The following is a 12,577-nucleotide window of genomic DNA, read 5'->3' as shown; positions in this document are numbered from 1 at the left end:
CAAATACACACACCATTGGCTGGGTTCATATTAAAATTTCAGAATGCTTCTGGCTGTGGTTCATCTCTGCCTATCTCTGCCACATTATATAGGATCCAAACTTGTCTCAATCCGTGATGGTCTTCCTAGAATTGGACCCTTCCTCACACAAACCCTTAGACAAAAATACCTCCTTCAAGGACCTCTACTCTATGCTTCCTGCCTAGAAACCTGTTCGTTTTCATCTAGTTTTTCCTCTCTACAGACTTCATAGATTAGATGAACAATTACTTAGTCACAAAGTTATACTATGCAAAATAAATGCTTTGTTTTCTTCTCATATCAATGAAGTTGCTTAGTGACCCACACTGAATCAATATACAAAGATCTGCAGTAAAATTACTCATATATGGTTGGGCCTTGGATCATACATAGGAGCTTACAAGCTCCCAGTGCTTTCATTGCCTTACATGTAATATGTCCTTGATAAGTGTGCCCTGAATTATAGTTTCAGACCGGATGGGTTAATGGTTAGATAGATAAATAAATAAATGTTACAAAATTCATTGAAATAAGACAAGGAAAGAGTGTGTTATAATAGAAAAGACATTTGAATCTAGAAGGCTAACCCCAATTCGCCACTAACAAGCATTAACTAGCCCAGAAACCTTGAACAAGTTAGTTGCCCTCCCTTGACTCTACATTCATTACCGTGAAATAAGGGAACTAAGATTACATGATCTTTTGTTGCCTCTTTAGTATCAAAGGTCTGTGATGGATAATCTGCCCATTAAGTTTATTGCTATAGTATTTCAATTTTCTGCCTTTCACTTCATCAGTTGCCCAAAATATCTTTAAGTAACTGTCCATTTTTCTTTTACCAATAATCTCACATGGACTGAAACAGGAACCCTACAGAGGAAGATCAAGGAACAGTTCATAACTTTGATCTCTAGTCTCTAGGTGTAAAGTAGCCCAAGGATAAGAAGCAAAGGAAGGCCATGTCAGACTAAGCAGACTTGAGAAAATGGATGATCTGTACCTGGGGTAATATCTGGAGTTAACTATTTTGCAGTTTCTGAACAAAAAGTTGAGACTTTGAAGTGAAGGAAGCTATGAGGAGGAGGAAGCCAGTGATGCACCCAGTGAGAGACAGAGAAATCTGGTAATAACATGGTTTAGATGTGTTTGTATGCCAGAGAGTTGGTCCTGGAATAAGACACTCTGAAAAGCCATGAGTAGAATACGTTAAATTGTTTTCATTTTTACACAGAATGAAGAAACTTCATTTTCTATATTGTGACCATGGGAAGGCAGTGGGGAGTGGGGTGAACAGCATCTGTTTGGGATTCAGTGTAATCGAAGTTCGAATCTTGACTCTGACATTTACAACGTGGATAACTTTACAACGTGGCCTCATTTTTCTCATTGGTAGTAAGTGAGATTGCCTCAGAGGGGCTGTGATGAGGGTTAAATGAGGTAAAGCATCTGTAGTCCACCAGTAAGAGCTCAATCATTACTAACTTATTAGACATATGGAAGAAATTAAGATATTTTTATTATTTGAGAACCTTTGTCCCTGAGTGGTGATGGCTGGCCAAGGCAGAATGAAGTTAGACAAAAAAGTACCAAATCCATCCCCCAAAACCTTGTGTCAATGTTGCTGGCAGAGAGCTATGAAAAGTTGTAGGACCAAGAAAGCAAGTTTGCAGAAGTTTCCTCAGACTGTGTCTGCCTCCAAGTTAGGAATAAAAAGAGGTTTCAGAACTAGGGAGAGTGGAAAGCACATTTTATCTCATTTACTTATTTTCTCCTATTGCCTTACATGTCAAAATGCACACTTTCTGACTCCTAACTGTGTAACTCTTTAAGTGCCAGATTGAATAGGGAACACTGAATCATTCAATGGAAGGAATAAAAAAGAACAAAAAACCCCCTCCCTTTTTCATTTGATTATTACTCCTCCTGTCAGACAATAAACAGTTTGATGCAATCCAGTTTTCAATAACACAAAGTCATCAATAGTTCTTGCTAGTTAAGCCTTGAAAATGTTTGTTCTTAGTCAATTCTGTTTCTCTTTTTTAGCTTTTACAGGATTAGGAGAAATAGGGGCTATGGCAGTGTTTAAAGATCTTCTCTAGCAACCAGAAACCAAAACACACATCTAATTGATAATTTTTAATTATCCCCTAAAAAAATGTACCAGTGTACATAAAAAAAAATGTTTCATTAGGTAGTATGTTAATTAATAGTGAAAAAAAGAGTGATTTGCATGTTAATAACCAGGTGGGTAACCAAAAATTTTAAAACCCTTGTAATAAATTTGAAATGTTTTAAACTATAGATATAAAGTATATATATGTATATATACACATATGTATGTATGTGTGTGTATATATAAATACATAAACACACCATATTGGGCAGTACAATTTTAATTCTATTTAGAATATGGTGAGGGAAGAGACAAAATAAATATATAAGTAATAACACATCTGATTACAGTATCTTTTCCCCACTAAAGGCAAATTTTTGACATACATAATAATAGATTTGATGTTTCTTAATGTGTATATAGAAGGAAAATTACACATTTTCAAGATTTTTATAGGCATCTCTAGAGTTATTTGATTTCTAAAGCACATTTTATCTCATTTACTTATTTTCTCCTATTGCCTTACATGTCAAAATGCACATTTTCTGACTCCTAACTGTGTAACTCTTCAAGTGCCAGATTGAATAGGGAACACTGAATCATTCAATGGAAGGAATAAAAAAGAAACATATCCAAAAACCATTTGAAACCTTGAAGAGAAACGTTCTGTATTTTTAATATATTTTTACATTCTGGTTTTACTAAAGAAAATGCCAGACAATGAGCACAAGTAAAAGTCTCATTTTCTTTATTCTTGTAAATCTGTCTTTGTTATTTGGGGCTTTCTCATATACCACTTATTTTTTAAAAAGGTACATCCATATTCAAAATAGATGCAGTGGCATATGGGGGAACTACCGTGTCTAGCATCACGGAGAGAGCTGGAGGACAACTTTCTCCCATTGGAAAAGTGGGCAGAGGCCATTGTTCCTTTTCTAAACCCTCCCCCACACAGAGCCACAGAGCCATCAGGCAGGTGCCATACATGAGACTCTATCAACCTGGCTAACACTGTTTGCCCTACCCTGGTGATTCCCTGAGGCTTGGTCTCACGCAACTTAGAGGCCCACTCAACTAGTTAACAGTGGCTTTTCCATATGAATGTCTGGTCATGGCTCATGATTTGCGACTTCCTAAATCCTCTTGAACAAGCAACAGTCGGCCTTAGCAAGCCCCTAGTCCCAGTACCTTTCACTAAGTGGTTTTAGGCCAGGCATAAGCAGCAGCCAGCCTTGGTTTACACTTTGGCTTCACCTGGGAACCTCCAAGTCCAGACAAGTAACAGCTACGCCATATTGCTTTGTAGTTCATGCAGGGTGATCCTGAAAAAAACAGGTGGGGGCTGACTTTGGCTGGCACCCCAGAACCTTTACACCTAGTAGACAGCTACAGACCATGTTAAAGCACCCCCACCCCGCCCCTGCACAGCTGATCCTCCATGGAGAGTGGAGGGTGGTGGTCAGTGGTCACAGCCAGTCCTTGTAGCTGACTGGCCTGGGTAAATGCCTCCCACTGACTTGCCAAAAATAATCAAAGATCAACTAAAGAGGATGGTGTACTCAGCTTACACAGAGGGTGCACTTCATGCACCAAAGTTGAGTGATAGGGGAGGCTATTCCACTGGACCCTACAGGGCACCTACTACATTAGGCCATGATATCAAGACAGGGAGTCACAGCAGCTCTATCTAATACACAGAAACAAACAAAGGGAGGCTACCAAAATGAGGAGACAAAGAAACATGGCCCTAATGAAAGAACAGATCAAAACTCCAGGAAAGAACTAAACAAAATGGAGATAAGCAATCTATCAGATGCAAAGTTCAAAAGACTGATTAAAAAGATATTGAAGAAACTCAGTGTGGACCTCAGGAAAAAAAAAAAGATTCAGTCAGAAATGAAGAATACACTAATTAAAATAAAGAATAATCAGTAGTAGAGTGGATGAAGCTGAGAATCAAATCAATGATTTGGAACATAGGAAGCAAAAAACAACTAATCAGAACAACAGGAAGAAAAAGAATCTAAATTAAAAAATGATGAAAAGGACACATGGACAAAAACTAACAGGGGTGGAAATGGGAGGGAGGTGGGGAGGACTAGGAGGGAGCTTGCATGGGAGTAAAAGACAAAAAATTGTACTTAAACAAAAGTTAAATAAAATATAAATAAATAAAATTTTAAAAAATGATGAGAGTGTAAGCAGCCTCTGGGACAATTTCTAGCATTCCAATATTCACATCATAGGGGTCCCAGAAGGAGAAAAGAAAGAGAAAACTGAAAATCAATTTGAAAAAATAATAAGAAAAAAATTCCCCAGTTTGGTGGAGGAATTCCTTTACAAGTCCAGGAAGCACAGAGTCCCAACTGATGATGCAAAAGGACCAAGACACATCATAATTAAAATTCCAAAGGTTAAAGATAAAAAGAGAACCTTAAAAGCAGCAAGAGAAAAAAGCAGTTAGTTACTTACAGGGGAGTTCCCATAAGGTTTTCAGCTGATTTCTCAAAAGAAACTTTGCAGGCTAGAAGGGACTGGAAAGAAATATTCAAAGTCATGAAAATTGGGAACTTAACAGCCAAGATTGCTGTAGCTAGCACAGCTATCATTCAGAATCAAAGAGCAGATAAAGACTTTCCCACACAAGAAAAAACTAACGGAGTACATCATCGCCAAACCATTTTTATATGAAATATTGAGAAAAATATCAAAACTATGAACAATAAAATGGCAATAAATACATATCTAGCAACAATTCAATCTAAAAAACAAAGTAAACAAACAAGAAGAACAGAGACAAAATCATGGATATGAAGAGTGTTTTGATGGTTGCCAGGTGGGAGGGGGGTTTGGGGAAATGGTTGAAGAGGTGGGAATATTAAGAAATACAAATCTGTAGTTACAGAATATCCATGGGAATGTAAAGGACAGTATAAAAAATGAAGTAGCCAAAGAACCTACACACGACCCGGACATGAACAGTGATGTGGAGATTGCCTGAGGGAGTGGGGGGTGATGGGTGGAGGGAGCAAAGGGGAAAATACTGGGAAAACTGTAATAGCATAATCAATAAAATGTAATTAAAAATATATAATTATCTTTAATGTGTTGATGGATAATTTTATTTTCCTACAACAAAATTATGATTGTTTTCAAACATTAAGCTCTTAACAAATATTTTAAATGGTAGAATACAAATTCATTTATTTTGCTTTCTGGATTTTTGTCTCTTGAGTGAAACAAACAAAAATTCAGCCAAATTAATCTTATTTTGATTAATTAACACATGTAGGTAAATTCTCTTCTTCAAATTTCCAGCCTTAGGAATATTTACAATGTTAGAAAACATATTTACAATGGGTCAACATACTTACAATGTTAGGGAAAAACTATTAACCTCGGCATTGGGAAAACAAGAAAGATGAAAAACTAAAACAATAAACCTCAAATTTCACACAATTTTTTTCATTAATAACTTTCCCACCTAGGAAACACTAATTAAAGTTCATTATAAAGAGAGACAGCAAACACGCAAAATTATGCTTAGGAAAGATATGGTAGAAACATTGCAGACCAAGCAGGTTCGGAAATGAGCTAATTAGAATGATGGAAAGTGATAGGAATTTTGTTAATTATAACATAATTATCATATAAATGAGACCAATAGCTTGACGCTTCTTTTCTTAATACATTCTTTACCTCATCTTATTTTATCTGTTTTAAATAGTATAAAAATAAAATGTTGTGAAAGAATAAGTATTACATTTTAGAAAGTATAATTTCTAACAAAATTTTCTTAAGAATCAATTCTTTCTTACTTAACATAAAAAAAATTATTACAACTTCTCCTAAGTAAAAAGTTTTTAAAAAAATACTAACTTGTTTTTATTTTCCCATTGCATCGTTTCTATCTCTCCCCAGTGACTTTCTCTCTCTCTACCCCCTCCCTCTCTCTTGGCCATTCTCATTCTCTCTCTGTCTCTCTCTCTCTCCATCAATGTTCTTGCTGCTTGATTTCAATACTGACTTAAGGTAGATATTTCTAATAAGTTAAATTAGTCATTGACATGACAAAGTATATTTTAAAATTTTTTAATGGTTAATGTCAAGAATAATGTAAGGAATGTCCACCTGGAAAATAGATGGCAAAGTTGTTAGGACTGACCGCTTAATGTCATTTTTAGCTAGTGTTTACATTATTCTGGATGTTAATCATTTTATGGGTTATCTTGTTTATTAATTTTGCACTCTACGACTAAAAAGCTATTAAGGGTAGATGATTCTGAAAAAAGAATCTTTGAAACTGTATGACTTTCTACTTTATATAGAGTTCTCTCAGCAGCCACATCAAGCAATAATATAAACTTCCTTCTTCTTTTTTAAACTTTAATGACTTTTATTCATTTATATTTCAAACTTATATTTCTTTGGTTGCCATTTGTCTTAAATATCTTTCAGTCCTCTGTATAGATCATTTGTTCCTAAAGATCCCTCAATTTTAATTTGCCTGGTGTCTTATTGAATAATAAGCATTTTATAATTATAAATGGAAAATATTTATTCAGCACCTTCACAAAGTCTTTATAAAGCTTGCTTAGACAAGTAAAGATGCATTAAAATTTAGCACAACTTTATTATCAGGAATAAGATGTAATATTCAAAACAAGTAGAGTAAGCTCCACTTCATAAATTATGGAAAGTTGGTCAAAGAAAAGGATGCATTAAATGAAAGAAAACTTTAATAGAATTTGTCACTGATGTCTTGTTAAATAACTTTTGTCATTACCCAAGTGCAGTTATCATTTCAAAAAAACTTAATCAACTGTGTTCAGTTTTCTGATTCAAAAATTCAGTGGGCTTTTTTTGATAGTCACTTGCTTATCTCCAAGTAGCAAAGTTTATATACATCTACTTATATGAAAGTTGTCTTTAAAAAAATTTTATTATATTCCCATATTTAGTACTTTCTATTAGGATTAAAGGACTTAATTTTTATTAAGTCCATGATATATGTATGGCTCCAATTAGTTACTTTAAAAATTATATAGAATTAAATCCCGAAAATCATAATTCCATTGCTAGCACTAGAGTCATGAATAAGTCAGGTTATTCCTTTAAGTAATAAAAAAAAGTATAGAATAGATTGAAATTATTCAAAATAATTACCTCAAGAACTGAAAATGACCAAAGGTAGGCAACTACTTGAGAAGTGTTTATTCATAAAAAACTGCTGTTTTATTGGTTTAAAAGTGGGAACTTGTGGTCTTTCCACACTTGATTGTTCCCATCTCCCAACTCAGAGGATGAAAACCACAACTTCATTTGTAAGAAAAAGAAATCTCGTTCAAGGGCAAAAGCACAGCAACTAGAAACCATATGGGAGGAACTGGGAGTCAAGATACTCATTGAATGACTGAGATAAATTCCCCTCGTCCCTGGATGACTTCTAAACTATGCATGCAAGCAGGGCAACAGAAGAATATTATAACCCTGGGGAAAGTTGAAAGTGTGCCACACCTTGAATGCATTCTTCAGCCCAAAGGTCAGGGTGCATAGAATAGAAAACATACTGGATGTTGGTGTCTGAGCGTAGCCTCTGTCTAAATCACTGCCTCACTGTTGAACTACCCAGTCACAAAGTCCTAGGGACCAGGGCTAAAGAGTGAGCAGAGATGTCAGCAGGTCCACAACATGGAGAGGCCAGATTTCACCTTTGGAGACCAGGAAACTTAATTGCATACTAAAACAAAGAAAAATAGCTAAAAACAGCAATTTCTAGATGAACAAAATAGAATTAAGAATCATTCCAATGTATTATCTAGTGTCTGGTTTTCAACCAAAAATTACTAGCTATACAAATAAACTGATGAATATGACTCATGATCAGAAAGAGTCCCAAATGTTGAACTAAATACACAAGACTTCAAACCAATTACTATAAATATATTCTGAAAATAAAGAATAGTGGGTCTAGGCAATTAAAGAAAATATGATAATTATATAATGGCAAAAGAAATCTGAAGAGAAATTAAAAGAATAAAAATAAAACTAACTAGGAATTCTAAAGCTGAAAATACAATAACTAAAGGCAAAAAATTACTACATCAGTTCAACAGGGGCATTGTTATGACAAAAATAGTTTGTGATATTGACTATATACCAAAAGATATTATGTAACTCAAAGAACAAAGGGGAAAAGATTTTTTAAAAACAGTCTTTCAGAAGAACACTAAAACTGAGAAATCTTTAGATAGAATAAATATTTATCTAGCTAAATCTTTAACTAAAAGGCAAAATGAGTGCAATGTATGTTACCAATATGAGAAATGAAAAAGAAAACATCAATACAGAACCTACAGATATGAGCAAGATAAGGGAGTATTATAAACACTTCACATGCCCCAAGCCAGACATGAAAGCCAGAGACTGATGTTCTTCATGAACATAGACATAAAATTTCTTTGAAAATATTAGCAATATTTTATTTAGCATAAATATAAAAAAATTTAGCAATATCTAGCAACACATGAAAATAATACATCATGATAAAGAGAGGTTCACTGGGATGGGAAAAATAGACAAAAAATGTACTTGAAAAATAATTAAATAAAAATTTAAAAAAAAAGAGAGGTTCATCCAAAAAATGCAAGTCTACTTCCAATTGTAAAAATCAATCAATGTAATCTGTTATATCAAAAATACTCACCTTGAACTACCTTCATCCCTGGCACACACTTCAATATATTTCATTTCAATCTTCTATATAACTGTATTTATTCTTATATATGAGGAATCAGATAAAAAGAAGGAATTTGAGAAGGGTCATGCTTCTGTAGAGGTTAGATTTTTCTTGGGTGTTTTTGGAGGAATTATAATTGCTGGCCACAAGACAGTGACTCATCAAATGATATGGCCCTATGAAAGGATGGTACTTGCCAAGACACAGGAACATCTTGAAACAAATTTCAGAGGGAGAATTTGGTGTAACTTAAGCTATGAATTACCAAAGGAACCACAACTGTTAGGAACTCTGCACTAAAAAAGCCAGATACATTCACGTGTTAACACTGTTAAAATGTCCAGCTAAAGAATTGTGTATTAGAGTAAGCCTTGTTAAACATAGTTCAGTGCTTGATTCCTGTATCAGGTTGTGTTAAACTGAAAGTTTACAGAAATTCAAACTCAACTAGCTCAAGCAATATAAGCAGGAAAGATGCCAAGCAAACTGAAAAATAGGCAACAGGAAAAGAAAAAGATATTGACCTGGCTTCCATGACTTTGGATATGGTATAGCCAGAGACAGGATGGAAATTCTGAGGAAAAATAGATTATCTTTTGTGTTTATAGTAAATTCACAGACATGAAATGGAATGTTTGCACTTACTTACATCAACCTCCATCACTTCTTTTTTTTTAGTCATCATAATCCCTATGGTACCACTCCCAACTCATAGCAATGATTTTCCCCATTTAGTTTCTCTAATTTATGTTAATATATGGTTTGAGGTAATAGGAGGTTCTCTGTGTACCACATGGCCCCAAATTTGTCATGAATGAAGAGAGTATTGTGGTCTGATTGCCTCATCTCCACAGTGCAATGGTTTACCATTCATTAACAGTCATACTGAGCCCAGCAGTTACCAGCTCCTCCGATGCCATATCACATCAATGCAGATAGCCTCCATCTGGTCTGAACTATGCTGTCATATTTCATGTAAGCCATTCCTTTCTATTTTTCAAATATTCCAATAAAAGTGTCAGACTTCGTTAGGAAAATCAAGTATAAGTGTAGATCATCAATGCAAATATAAAATCAAATCAGTGTTAGGTCTTCAATATATTAAACTCCTGTCGAGTCTAATTACAGATCTCTCAAACACCTTTTCACTGGAGAACACGTGGTATTTCTGGAAAGGTAGCAGGAATTGCAATTCCCAAGGAGACAACTGAGATTTTTTTTGTCAATGCTCCTGAAAGTGGTAGCATCTGCTTATTAAGCAAATCTGTTCAGTTATTCAAGAACTTCCTTAATTTTTAGAAACATTAAGTTATTCAAAAATATTAGAACCATGCATTTTAATAGGAGCTAAGAAGAATGATAGAAATGAGTATCCAAGCGACTACTAGTTTGTTTTTATTCATCTTCCCTTAAAGTAGATCAAAACCAAGAACTACAATTTAGTTTATTTTTTAAAGACCTTCAGATGCCGCAATTTCACCCTTAATCACCAGGGGCCTTTAATTTCTCTAGTCCATGTGACCAATTCCAATCTTGGGGTGAGGGATGTCTAATTGTTTTTTTTTTCTTTACCAATTTACTGGTTTAGCACAGGTTCTCTTATTGGTAATGTGTTGACACTGGAAATTTCTGGCTTACAATAGACAATTGTTAAATATTTAGGAATTTTAAGGCTAGTTTTAAAACCACAGATAGCTGAAATTGACTAATGGCAGACTATTGGCAAACATTACAAATCAGAACTCCTTTTCCCCTAGAGAGCAGGTTTACTATCACATTAATGACTGTATCAGAGAATTGCAATGCCAGCCACAACCACATTATCTTTTAGTCTTTGGGGCTGTGCCATTCATAGTTTCTACTGAGGAAATATTCTGTGGGCTGTTTTCTAAGCTCTGGAGAGCAAGTTCTGTTTCATGTAATGATACTTCCTCTTCTCTAAAGTTTTAGATATTTGTACCACCACAATGTGTACCAAACTCCAGTGCGATCAATATTTAAATAGCACAACAACCCATGTGGTAGTTTAGTGTGAAAAATATAGAGAGCGTGTGATTATGAGTAACTAGATGAACCAAATTCTTTTTTGCTTTACCATAGGCAGGAGCATGACATTAGTAAAGGGAACAGAAATAAATTGACAGCGAGCCAAATAGACAAATGGAGGATGTGAGTGACATAATGATAAATCACAGTTTTATAGAGTCAAAAAAGTTTTATTTCTAAAAAGAGACACCATAACCTCGTCTCAGCTGCCTTGAATTCAAACCACAGTTTCTAAAACATAACATCAAAAGGCCTGCTGCCATTTCTGAGATTCCAACCTCCCTTAATGCCAATTCTGTTCTTACCACCAAACCTCAGGGCTTCAGTCTATTTTCATGGGATCTTTTCCTTACAACTGAAAGGCCAAATTGATGATAATAATAACAACAACAAATACCTACTTATAGTTTACAGTCCTTACTGGGTAATACATTACAGATTACAGATTACAGATTACCCAGTAGGGGTAACAGGTTACAGGCCTGTCCTTCTTCAACTTCACAAGATGGGTACCAAGCCTGTAGCTCTCTCAACTCTGTGACCTGCAGCTGACTCTGCTGCATGATAACCCAGCTCTGTGGAACTAGGGTGGCATAGACCTACATCTCTCAGTGATGAAAATCTCCAACACGAGGTTTGAAACCATCTATGCCATTTTAGCTTTTCCATAGGGCCAACAGGGAATCACTTGTTTTATGCCTAAATTTTAAACTTCTTTAGACCAGAAATATTTAAATCCTTGCATGTACTTTTATAAATTCAGGAAATTATTTGCAAAATGCTACATATATGCTGAATGTAAGCACTTCTGTGGAAAATATTTCCAGAACTTTTTAAATTCTCAGGATGATAACCCTGCAAAAGGTTATGAGTAACTGCCATGGATTTTATATGTTGTTCAGACTTTGTATTCTTTAAGGTAAGGCTAACTGCTTTAACAAAAGGTTTAAACCAATAGGAGATTGTTTATTATTTATGTAACAATATGAGATAAGTGAACAGGTTGTCAAAGCAGTCTTCTTTGATTACATCATTCAAAGACACAGGCTGATGGAGGCTTAGCCATCTTTCACACATCTTCCAAAGCTTCCCTATAAATTACCTGTGTTTCAATCAGCCATAATGAGGATAAGCAATGAGCAGTGCACATGGAAAATTATAAACCAAGTATGTTAATGGCATGTATTTTTTACCACACACCATGGTCCAGAACTCAATGATATACCATACGGGTTTTCATAAACACCTAACACCCAGTCTAGTTAGAGTAACTGTATTTGTGCTTTCCTGAAACTTTTACAATGTGTATGGTTTCATAACTTAGTATCAACTTTAATGGAATCAATTCACTGTATTCTACACAATAAAAGACCTTTTCACCTTGAGCCATGGATTCTCATTCAGACTTTGTCAAATTATGTTGACAAGCTTTTCAATTTCTAATCTAGACCCTCCTCAATTTTACCTTCTCACAGTCACATGAGACTTGTAAAAGATCAAGTAGTGCCTCATTTTGGGCAAGTAGTTCTACATAGCTTAAAACTTTAAAATTGCTTTTAGTTCTGTATAATATTCACAGCCCCACTAAATTTGTATTTAAACATTTCTAAATAAGGTATCAATGATCAGGTCATTTGGGAAGCCCAATTCAATGACCT

The sequence above is a fragment of the Artibeus jamaicensis genome, unplaced genomic scaffold, assembly GCF_021234435.1.
Source record: "Artibeus jamaicensis isolate MK-2021 breed Jamaican fruit bat unplaced genomic scaffold, CSHL_Jam_final contig_851, whole genome shotgun sequence".
Classification (NCBI taxonomy): Eukaryota; Metazoa; Chordata; class Mammalia; order Chiroptera; family Phyllostomidae; genus Artibeus; species Artibeus jamaicensis.
This window is presented reverse-complemented; position numbering follows the sequence as displayed.